This window comes from Bos indicus x Bos taurus, chromosome 7, assembly GCF_003369695.1.
Source record: "Bos indicus x Bos taurus breed Angus x Brahman F1 hybrid chromosome 7, Bos_hybrid_MaternalHap_v2.0, whole genome shotgun sequence".
NCBI classification, from domain to species: Eukaryota; Metazoa; Chordata; class Mammalia; order Artiodactyla; family Bovidae; genus Bos; species Bos indicus x Bos taurus.
The window spans coordinates 63,567,834-63,580,464 of record NC_040082.1 but is presented as its reverse complement, the minus strand read 5'-3'; positions in this window follow the sequence as shown (position 1 = coordinate 63,580,464).

Here is a 12,631-nt window from a genome sequence, read left to right as displayed (position 1 = left end):
ACTTCCTTCAAATGCCCCTGTGCCTCACCCCTGTGTCTTATAGATGGATGGACCATCCTCAGCGGCCACCATGCAGGGAAGCCCCATATTCTAGAACTTACCCATTGTCAGGCAACTCCCTCAAAACTCATCCATTCTGTGTTCTCCTCTCCCTAAATCCTACAATTAGCTGGTTGGATAAACTAATTTACATTTTGGGTTTAGTGAACTGTAATCACTCAGTGTTAACCTCATACCTTGTTACTCAAAATGTGGCCACAGACCAGCAGCAGCTGCCCCGAGAGCCTGTTAGACATGCAGAAGCTCAGGCTCACCCCAGACCTTCTGAATCAGACTGTACAGTTTAACAAGATACCCTAACACACATGAAAGTCTGAGAAGCAGTGAGACTTAACAGATATTTTTCCCCTTTTCAGCGGATTACATTCAATGTGAGACATTTCATGTTAGTGATGCCAGTGGTTTGGCATTTTCACACTTTTACTAAGCCTTTTCACCAATGTGAGCTTCTGTGGTTATCAGAGGAGCTGGACTATGCGTTTCTGGAGGCTCCAGGGACCTGGGAGATTTCTCCTGGCACCCGCCTTTAGGCCTGGCATGTGACCCCAGTTTAATTAGTAGGTGAACAAATGAATAAATTAACGGACCCCTGAGGGAGTAGACGGCAGACATTCTTTCCATTTTGCACATGAGGAAACTAAGGCTTAAATAGGTTGAGACTTGCTCGAGTTTAGTTCATGAGAACTGAAATTCCATCACTGACTTCTAACTTCCTGTCTCCAAGTGATGGAGACTTTCTGATGTCTGTTTCAGGGAGGTTTGTGTGGTCCTCACTCCCCCTGCCCCCACACCCCTTTCCTTGTCATAGTTGTGTAGTCTTTGTTACTCAAAATGTACCTTCCTGCTCTGGGGCTGGGTGGGTGGAGAATACTGCGGCACTCTGCATAGTCCACCTGAGCCCCCTTCCTGGCAGGCTGCCGCAGACCTGTGGGCACAGGGTTCTCCCCTCGGCACCCAGGTGGCCAGCTGTGGGAAACCATGCCGGAAGCAGTTCTAGGAATAGGAACTCCGGCTGCTCATCTCCCTCACCCCTCCAGGGAGGAGTACAGACAAGGCTTATTGAGAATGATTTCTCAGTTGTGAAGCTGGAATCATCTACCCTGGAACACCCCTTCCCTTTGAGGGTACTGGGCTCTGGCTATCCTTGTGGAACAGGTCAGGTGTGACCTGGTGCAGAGAGGCACATATTCACTTGCTTACAGGGCCCTTGGAGAGAGAGCAGAGTAAGTAATCAGGCAGAAGTCAGAAAACCCAGGGCCACAGGAATGCACTGAGCTTCCCACGGGGAATTACTGCAAAGGGTAGAAGCAGATGAGGGCTTTGCCTTCCCACTGACTCCTCCAGCCCCAGTCCTTGACCTTACGAAAGGGGTACATGGCCAAGGAAGCGGCCAGGAGGATAGATATCAACTTTCATAATTCCCCTCACCTTGTACTTCCTGTAATCACTCCAGCTCATCCGCAGCTGGAAGCCTGCCTTGATCTCAGGCTTGAAATGCACACCAACCCCTATGGGGCTGGCTATCATCATCCCGCACACAGGGTAGCTTAGGTGCCCTGGCTGCCCAAGCCACCGAGGAAAGTTAAAAACACTAGTGAGAGTTGACACTCTTTTTCCCCCCCTCAATTTCTTTCTTTCTTTTTAAAAATAGTTGTATTTATTTTTATTTTTGGCTGTGCTGGGTCTTTGTTGCTGCATGGACTTTTCTCTAGTTGTGGTGAGTGGGGGCTTCTTTCTAGTTGCAGTGCATGGGCTACTCATTGTGGTGGCTGCTCTTGTTGCACAGCACAGCTCTCAGGGGTGCTGACTTCAGCAGTTACAGCACACGAGCTCAGTAGTTGCAGTCCCTGGGCTCTAGAGCACAGGCTCAACCGTTATGGTGCACAGGCTTAGTTGCTCTTTCGCATGTGGGATCTTCCTGGCCCAGGGTTTGAACCTGTGTCTCCTGCATTGGCAGGCAGATTCTTTACCACTGAGCCACCAGGGAAGCCCCTGTTTCTATTAATTTATTTTTGGCTGTGCTGGGTATTGCTTTGTGCGTGGATTTTTTCTAATTGTGGTGAGCAGGGGCTACTCCTCATTGTGGTGCACAGGCTTCTCATTGCAGTGTCTTCTCTTGTTGCGAAGCACAGGCTCTAGGTACATGGGCTTAGTTGCTCGACAGCATGTAGAATGTTCCTGGACCAGGGGTCAAACCCGTATCCCCTGCATTAATAGGGAGATTCTTAACCAGTGTACCCCCAGGGAGGTCCAAGAGTTGGCACTCTGTGAACACTTCCTACCCCCGGCACCTGGCATCAGGTCATCAGATCCCCACCACAGGCCAAAGAGATAGGAAGGCCCTCTGATTATCCCCATTTTTAAGATGAAGCAAAAGAAGCACAAAACGGTGATGTGATTGCCCAAGGTCACACACTGGTGGGTAGAAGACCCCTGTAACCACGTCTGGGGTTAGTGAGTTAGGTGAAGACAGCATGGCTTGGGGAAGGAGGGGTCCCTGCAGCCCTGGACACTATCAAGGTGACCTGCAGACTACACTCTGCCCAGTGCTCTGGGCTCAGGCCTGGGGTGTGTGTGTCGGGGCCAGGGGATGACACTAGAGAAATGATGCTGAGGGGCAGGGCAAAGGGTCTGAGCTTCCCCACAAGCAAAGGGAACCCTTCAAGGAGTATGGGAATCTGACCCATGTTGCAGGAAGGTAAAGGGATGGCATCATGGCAGCCCAACTGAAGAAGCAGAAGATTGGAGGCCAGAGGCTCGGGGCAGACAAGAGGAGGTAAGGGATGGACTGGGGCAGAGAGAGTGGGGCAGGGTAGACAGACCACATCTGAAAGAAATAGCAGAGGTGCAGTTAGTAGAATGTGCCTACTGGTCCAGTGTTTGAAATGGTTCCTCTTCTGGGCTGGGCTTTTAGCCCAGAATGGGCAGTTCTCTGTCTCGTCTCTCTGTGAATGTGGGAGTCAGTATGACAGGGATGAATTAGGTCGGGTTTGTGTTCAGGTTCATGGAGTATGCCCAGGGGTCCCCACCCCAGCCAGAGTGGCACAGCTCTTCCCAAAAGCCTACCGTGTGGTGAGTGACTGATGGCTCCCATTGGCTTTGGTGACCTTTTCACCCCCACCTTCCCACTGCTCCCAGCTCTCCCCTCCCCCCTACCACTTGGCTGAGCCACCACCCCTTCATGGACTGACACAGACACTGCACCGGAGCTGCTGAATGGGCTGCTGCCCAGGAGGGTGTCAGGAAGCTGTGGCTGGCGGAGGTGACTTCACCTCTCAGGACTCTCTCAAGAGCTCCAGGGGAAGTATGAAAGGTTTGGATATGGGAGAGTTGGCATACAAATGCACTTGTAGGAAAAAGCAAATTTCTTAAATTACTAATCCATCCGTTCTGTGCTAATACCTCCTGAAAGAAAACTTTCAACTTGGATAACACTGCCTTTTCTTGCTTGGAATCAATCACACCTGTAATTAGGAAACTGTGCCCCAGTGAAGCCGTGGCCCTGGGTTACAGAGCTGACTTGACCAGGGCATAGCTTTGCGCCCTTGCCCTCGTGCAGTCCCGTTTCCCTGGGCTGCATGACTCCTTCTTTGTGTCTCCTGGCATTTACTTGGTTCTCATAGATGCCTGTCAAGATTTATTCTTTAATTCCTAGCACTGTTAACTGTGCCAGTCTCCCAGAGTCTGTTCTCCAAGGCTTTGTGGTAGACATAGCTTGGGCCCCTTGTCACCAAGTGGCCTGTTTCCACTTTGAAACACAATTCTCAGTGCTGAGAAGACATTTTGACCAAACTGTCCTCCTTTCCTTAAGGTAGAGGCTGTTTCCTACAGGGAAAAGTCACCTTCAGTCTTCCCTAGCCCCCTACTCCAGGGCATCCCTCAGGATCCTCCTCAGGGAGGATCAGTGCAGGACTGAGCACATTCACTGAGAAAACTCAGGAGAGCTGCTCAAGCCCCCACCATGCACATGGTTGGTGCATTGACATAGACAGCTGAGGTTTTGATGAGCACCTTTATATGGGCCTGCGAGTAGGTGGTGGGCTGGGTTTCAAAGAAAGTGAGCTTATTGCTGACCTAAGCACTCAGCAGAATCTCCTGAGCAGCCACAGAAAAGGGAAACTGTTCAGTCATGTCTGACCCTTTGCTACCCAATGGACTGTAGCCCACCAGGCTCCTCTGTCTATGGGATTCTCCAGGAAAGAATACTAGAGTGCATAGCCATTCACTTCTCCAGTGGATCTTCCCGATCCAGGGATTCAACCCAGGTCTCTCGCATTGCACACAGATTCTTTACCATCTGAGCCACCAGGGTAAGATGAAATTCCCCACAGGGACCACTCTCTGATCTCATTGGTTATCATGTCTTTACACCCTAGTGTGAATGAGTCTGATGCTGTCTGAGGAGTAGAGTGTAAACCTCTCTTATGGTACATACTATGTCACTTAAGTCGTGGTTAACTCTTTGTGACCCTATGGACCATAACCCTCCAGGTTCCTCTATCCATCAGATTTTCCAGGTAAGAATACTGGAATGGGTTGCCATACCCTCCTCCAGGGGATCTTCCTGACCCAGGGATCGAACCCATATCTCTTGTGTCTCTTGCATTGGCAGGCAGGTTCTTTATCATTAGCGCCACCTGGGAAGATGGTTGGCTTTGCTTTCTCTTCAAGAGGTTTCAGACATCTGTGAGAGGAACCTTGTCCAGCTAAGAGTCTTTCCTGATATTGTGATAAAAAGGCAGTCCCTAAATTTATCTATATCAAAGGTTAATAAGGGATAGACCCATGGGTCTGAAACCTTAAGTTACAAGTGTGGGATCTGGTTGTGGGAAACTCCAGACTAGGAGGAGTGGCCCTTGTGACCATTTACCCCAAGCTGCTGCCAGCATGACAGCCCCTCAGTAGCAGTGTTGCTCAGCCTATTTAGATATTCTCCCCATAACTGCTGCTGCTGCTAAGTTGCTTCAGTTGTGTCCGACTCTGCGCGACCCCATAGATGGCAGCCCACCAGGCTCGCCCGTCCCTGGGATTCTCCAGGCAAGAACACTGGAGTGGGTTGCCATTTCCTTCTCCAATGCATGAAAGTGAAAAGTGAAAGTGAAGTCGCTCAGTCGTGTCCGACTCGTAGCGACCCCATGGACTGCAGCCTTCCAGGCTCCTGCATCCATGGGATTTTCCAGGCAAGAGTACTGGAGTGGGGTGCCATTGAAATTTGAGTACCACAGATACATCATAAATCTGTTTGTGTACTATGACCTTTTGGAGGGCCACAGCCATTACAGTAGCTAAGACTTCTTGTTCCCCAAGAACCGATTTTGTTCTGTTGGTGAGTATCCCTCTCACTGAGAAAGCTTGTTCTCTATCCTGTCCCTGAGCAGTACCTATGCAACTTCTGTTTGGATGTCACAAGCGTCAGGCAGCTCACTACCTACCTCCTTCTCAGGGTAGCCTTGGAATACTACTTGGCAAGAGAGAACTCTTGATACACACAACTTGAATGACTCCCTGGAGAATTATGCCAGGTGAAAAAAGCAGTCCCAAAAGGTTACACACTGTATGATATCATTTATATTATGTTTTGGAAATGATAAAATGGAAACCAGATTAGTAGTTGCCAACGGTGAGGTGTGATTCTAAAAGGGCAAAGAGAGGGATGCTATGGCTTTGGGACTGTGCAGTACCTACACATGTAATAAAACTATATTGAGCTGAACACACACACACACAAGTACAAGTTAAACTAGGGAAAATCTGACAACAATCAGTAGATTGTATGATTGTTGGTATCCTGGTTGTGATTCTTTTAAATTTTTATTGGAGTATAGTTGTTTCACAGTGTTGTGTTAGTTTCTACTATTTAGCAAAGTGAATCAGCCACACATATACACATATCCCCTCTTTTCTGGTTCTGATATTGTGCTATAGTTTATGAGATGTTAGCATTGAGGGAAATAGGATGAAGGCACAGAGAATCCCTCTGTATTTCTTAAAAATTGCATGTAAATTTACAATCGTTTCAATATACAATATTTGATTTAAAAAATAATTAACTTTGAAAATAGAAATGAAACAAATTAAAGAGCCTATGTTTTCATTTTATAAATCTAGGATTTGTTTTTCTCCCTGGAATTTTCTCAGAGCCCATATCAACTGTCAAATCAGTCTGATGGACTTAAAAGACGTGTAAATGAGCCCACATATAAGTGAGCCACTCCTGTACCAGAGGCAGCAGAAGTGTGCATCCCAGTGCTCTGGGGGTGGGGGTGTTTGCTGGTGGGTTGGGGGAGCTGTTCAGGCATGTAGGAGAAGCAGGAAGAATGAAAACCTGGCTTCCCTCCCTGCCCATGAAGCCCCAAGGGGAGAGATGAAGGGAGGTGACGGGGGACAGGAAAGGATGCTCCCATGTCCCCCTGGGAATTGACCTTCAAAGGACCAACAGGAGAAAGAGGGGAAGGCGTTCAAGCTGCTACACGTAGAAGGAGCCAGGCAGAAGTTAGCAGCCCTCAGAGCTTTCAGTCTGGGAACTGCCTGGACCTGCTCAGGAATGTGGGAGGGGGTTGGGCAGCCTGGAGCTGTTTCTGTGGCTTGCACCCACCCTGCCCCTCCCCTCCTCACAAGGCCAGGACACGCACCATTTCTGCAGCAACTTGGAGCTCAGGGGTGAGGAGGCTCTGTCTAGCCCAAAGCAGAGAGGGCTCCGGCCCATCCAGAAAGGAACCAAATTCTAAAGGGGCTCATAGATCTGTTAGATCAACAGTCCCCTCCTCCCCAAATCATTTGTTTTGAAAACTACATGTAATCCATTTCATTCTTAAAGCTGGCTGAGTTTGCAAAATGCAGTAGCCCAACATCACTGCAGCCCCTGCTTATTTTAGTAGCTGAGCTCCTTGATATGAGGTGGGGTCTTTCCCCAGTATCCCCACCCCAGGTGGATCCAGGTGACTCAGACTAATTTCTTAAGTCCAGAGTGGACTGAAGTGGACAGCTGCCTGGACGCATGCACGGAAGGGGTTAGCATTGCCCACATGCCCTTCTGTTGCCAGAACACAGCCGAGTTGCTTTTTAAGCATCTGAAAGCCTTGGCTGATGTGGAATCACTGCCCAGGCCCTCTGTGAAAGGAGGATATGGATTTGGTGATGGGTCCAGGCCCTGTACTGAGTACCTCATAGACACACACACAGCCCCACTCAGATGTGGGTCCTCCGCCCCACTTCAGATGAGGCTCACAGAGATGAAGGAGCTTGCCCAGGTCCCAGCACTGGCCATGTTCACCCTGAAACCCAGGTGTGCCCAATTCCAGAGTCGAGCTCTACACCACCTGGCTGTCTAATTTCTGTCTACAGGTCACACTCTCCACGGCCTCTTCATGCCCCTTTCTCTACCCCAGTGAGGCAAGGAAGGTGGCGATTATATCCCCTTAGTAGAGAGGAGCCCAGATCCAGAGGGGCGGCATGTGCTGAGAACCCCACAGTTGGCCGCAGAACTGTCCCCAATGCTGAACTTCACTGTCCTTCCAGCTAAACCATGAGGCTCCTCCTGTGACCTGAGAGACTTATGTGACTGTCACTTATACACATTTACAAAGGAGGAAGGCGGCTGTAATGGGAATCAGTGTTCTGTGACGCCGGTATTTCCTCTTGCTGGTACTTAGTGACAGTAGGTTCCTCAGATGGTTTGATGCCCAGAGGAAGTTTCACAACACCTTTGGTACAGGCGTCCATCTGCCCTTGCACAGCCCAGCTTCGGCACCACCTTGGTGGATCCTGCTTGCCTGATTGCCCCACAATCCATTGCACAGAGATGCCAGGGTGGGGCAAGAAGGAAAAGAGGAAAACAGCCCTAGGAATCACTAGACTCATGCCAACAAAAGTGAGGAGTGGAAGGAATTGCCTGGTGGTCCAGTGCTTAGGAATCTGCATGCCAATGCAGGGGACATGGGTTTGATCCCTGGTCTAGGACGATTCCACATGCCTCAGAGCAACTCAGCTGGTGAGCTGCAACTTCTGAAGCCTGTGCGCCCAGAGCCTGTGCTCTGCAGCAAGAGAAGCCACCGCAATGAGGAGCCTGCACGCCACAATGAAGAGTGGCCTCTATTTGCTGCAACTGGAGAAAGCCTGCAAAAAAGCAACAAAGACAGCACAACCAAAAACAAATTAATTAATAAATAAAGTGTTTTTTTTTTTTTCTAAAATGGGGAGTGAAGCAGGGGGTATAGGTATGGAACAAGGCTGCTTTGTTTTCCTGGAGGTGGGAGAAGTGGACACCTCCAGTTGGAATCAGAAGGCCTGGGTTCTGGCTCCACCTCTGACCCTGACCCACATCCTTTTCACATTCTTGAGCATATTGGGGTACAAATGCCACCCTGATGAAGGGGTGCTCTTAGGAGCAGGTAGCAGAGGGGGACCTGGCCAGAAGGTTCTGAGCTCCAGTTCCCATTTCAGCCAGCTCCATCTGATTCAATTCACCTCTGTCTGATTATACAAGGGGGCCCAACCTAAGATTATTCTCCAGAGGATTCCACAACTAAAGCTGGTTGAAAGTTCCCAGCTAGATGGTCTGAGAACTGCACAATAGCAGCAGACCTCTGCTCTCCAAAACCGAGTGTAAGAGCCAGGAGAAATAAGAAGTAGGGATAATTCCTGCAGGAGGAGGAGACTCGTCAAGGGAGTGTGGGTCAGAGAAAGGGAGAAGAGGTGGAAAAGAACCGTGTGTCCACAGAGGCTGCTGACAGCTTTGCTCACTGACTGGACTGATGCCAAAGCTCTGGGATGATTACCTGGACGCAGCCCAAAGAAGATGTAGTTGTGATGCCCTGGAATTCCTCTCTGATTATTATAATAAGATGTGCTCTGGTGATGGCATGTTGCTGAAAACCAGAAAGGACCAGCAGGGAGGGCCTGCAGCCCAGGTGTGTGGGGCTTCTCCCAGCCTGGGCAGAGTTCAGTCTTCATCCTACAGGTTCCAGGTACCACGCTGGAGGGAAGTGGTACTGTGTGGTTTTGCCTTGGTTGTGAACAATTTCAGAAGACCCAGAGCAGAGCAAAAGTTGAAAATCAATTCTCCTCTCTTCCGAATCTCTGTGTGAGCATGTTAATTGAGCGGGCAGGGGTCAGGAGTCTGTATTTCTCTTTTAAATTTCTAACATTTCTCATTCACGTTTGCTTGACTTGAAGACAGCACTGTGTCGGGCTGTCTGGGTCTGTCTGTTGCCCCAGCCACCTGAAGTTCCATGCTGCCTGTCCCCAAGCTTCTCATGCTGTTAATAGCAGTTGGTACCTTCTGGGCAGTTTGACCTTGTCAACCAGCTGTCTGAGGAATCCATCAGTGGTGTGTGAGCCCCGAGGGAATTTTATTTCCTTCCTCTTTCCAGGCACTGGGTTGCTCCTCCACATCATTCATTACGGCAGGCAGTCAGGAACATGGCGTGGATTTGCATCACCGTGTCATTTACAAGGACATGTGGTCTTGGACCTTGGGCGAGTTACTTGTTTCTTCAGAGACTCAGTTCTGTCCCCTGGAGAGATACATTGAAGTTTATGGACTCTGCTTGGGAGAGGCCACAGGAGCCCAGAGTCTGAGCCCCATCGTGGCTCAGCTGAGGGCAAGGCTGGCATTCTAGGGCACCTTGCAAGATCCTCGACTGTCAGGACAATGATGGGGGCTCACTGCTGTTATCCAAGTGTGAGTGATTATTACAGGTCCTGCATCTCTCCACCAGCTGCCCATGCCACAGGGGTCACCCCAGACAGGGCCTGATGTCTAAAGTGCCCCCTTTGGTCACTACATAACATCTGCTTTTCTTCCAAGAAGCCTGCATGGCTGGGTATCTTCTGGCTGATGAAGCGGCCAGCCCTGTGGGCTCGACCTGAGGGTTCAGAGTTTCTTGATTCACAGGCTCCTTGAAGGCTTCTGTTGTCATGGTCTGGCTCCCCCCAAACTTTCCCTTTGCCCTGTGTTTCTTAACCCATTATGCCAAAAGGTTTGATGACAAAGCCCAGCAATGCTTTTTCACTGGCCAGTCAATTGGCTATGCTTTCAGCTTCTGTAAATTTGCAAAAATCCCTCTTCAATAGGTCGTGTTGGGTCTGGAGCCATTTTGACTGGTAGCAAATGGGAAAGGCGTACTATCAGAGAAAGAAGAGAATGAACGAGGGGGACAGCTCTAGGGGGCGCCAGGGGCCCCCGAGCAACACCCACTCCCTTTTGATCCTCCCCTCTGCTTTTTTTAACTTAAAAAATGGCATAAATTACAATATAACAACCGTAACAAAAATGTTGCTTTAATCACTCCTAATCCCATCAGTCAGGCAAATCAACTGGTTTTAATTTTCGCTTCCAGAGTTTGTCTGTAAGCAGACGTTTTTCTAAACAGATGTAATTGGAACACGGTTTTGCATTCTGTGTTCCCCCTTCTCTGCTAAGCCTGGCCTCACATTGCTACAATCTTCCTAGGTATCGTTTCTAATGGTGCACTTCATTGTGGCCTCTGGAATTCACTTACCACCCCCGTAAATAGCTATCACATCATTACTTATAAGAGCTAAAATTAGCTGGGAAACAAGTATCTGGGTTATTCTATAATTTCCCAGTGTTATTGAATTCTAGAAGTATCTGGCCTTAACATGCTTCTCTGGGAAGGCATGCCACTGTTCCCAGCCTGGAGCTGTTCTCCATGCCTCCTGTGTAAGTAAATACATTTTATATTTTCAGAGGAGGCTCCAGCCCAACCCCTTTGTCTGTCAAGAGCACAACCAGAGGTTGTGACTTTTTTGAGTATGAATTTACCTTCTTCACCATTTCCTCCTCCATCATCAGCAGCACCACCTTACTAAGAGGTGCCATTTGTTGAGCTTTTACCCTGTGCCAGGCACTGTCTTTTTCATCATTATTTTGTGTCACCCCATCACTTACTACAGTCTATCCTGTCACGGATGAGCACAGTGAAGCTCAGGATGCTGAAGTGGCTTGTGTGAAGTCTAGTAGCTCTCGAGAGTGAGAGGCCTCGTCCAGCTCCCAAACCCCACCCTGGGAGGCATCCCTCTAAGGTGACCGAACCTTTGCACCATCTAGCTCCTCACGCAAGGGCCTTTCGTCCAGGGCAGACTTTGTTAAGGGCTTCCAAGGTGGGCTTCTGGGCCCAGGGAGCCTACTGTCTTAGTCCTTCTGGCTGCTGTAACAGAATACCACAGACTTGGAGCTTCTAAACAACAGAAACTTATTTCTCACAGTTGCAGAGGCTGGGAGGTCCGTGATCACAGCACTGGCAGATTCAGGGTCTGGGGAGGGCCTACTTTGCTGTAAACCTCACATAGCAGGAAGGCAAGGGAACTGTCTGGGTCCCATTATAAGGGCACTAAATCCATGCTGAGAGCTCCACCCTTATGACCTCATCACCTCCCTACCTCCTAGAGTTGCTTTGGGCATTAGGTTTTGACATATGAATTTTAGGGCCACAAACATTCAATCCATAGAATGCACTTACTACAATGAACCTTTCTCTTGAGGTTTGAAAAGCAGAACTTTTCCCACCCCACAGGAACCCTGGGCAGAATGGAGAGCCTGTTGAAGATGGGAGTCCAGCGGCCATGTTTCCTTTACAGAAATCGAGGCCCAGAGATGCCAAGAGATGGAAAGTGCCTGGCCCAAAATTGTGGGGTGGGTCATTGGCACAACACCCACCCCACAGGAGCTGGGTCTCCTGACCCTGTCCTCCTCACTGGGAAGTGGTTTCAACACACTCTATCTAAACCTGAAGAAGAGGCCTTAGAATACTCTAACATCTCTGTTCTTAGAGCATGCTGATGCTGTCACATAGACCATGCAGGACAGGAACAGGAGAGAAGGCAGTCACTGAACCCAGCCTGCTGGCAAACAGCATCGACTCAGAGACTTCAGAAAAACAACCCTGACTTGGCTTGTCAGACTCATTACAAAACTTCCTACCAAAGGGATTGCTGAAAAGATGGGGGCTCTTTGCTCTTTTGAGTTTCCCATAGGCAGCCAAACCCCTGAGAGGAACCTTTACTATGACCACAACTTTTCCTGGGTAGAATTAAAGCTGCTACAGGAAGACACAGCTTCATTCACTGATTCTTTCACCAAGTCTTTGTGGAGACTTTCTGTGCCAGGTAATGGAATAATGGGGGAATAAGACCAGCTTCCCGTCCTTATGGAACATCCTATTTGGTGGGGATAACAAACTAGGACACAAGACACTTCCTGAAGATCCGTGCTTAGAGGGAGGAGGGAGGCGTGATGGGGACAGTGGGTGGAGGTGGGGCAGGAAACCAATTTGGAGGGAGTGGTCTGGGGTGGACGGCCCTTCTGGGGAAGAGGCACGTGTGCTGAGACCCAACAGAAGCAGCTCAGAACTGGGGGCCGAGCACTCAGGCCTTAAGGTGGGAAACAGAAAGAAGAGCAACACGACAGGATGAGATGCTATTTTAGGTTCAGTGTTAGTGCTGTTTCGGGCAAAGAGAGAGAGCCGCTGGGGTTCCTGGCCTGCCTCACCTTCTTTACTCACCCACCTGTATTCCTCCTTGGTGTCTGTGCATCACTCCCATCGTCACC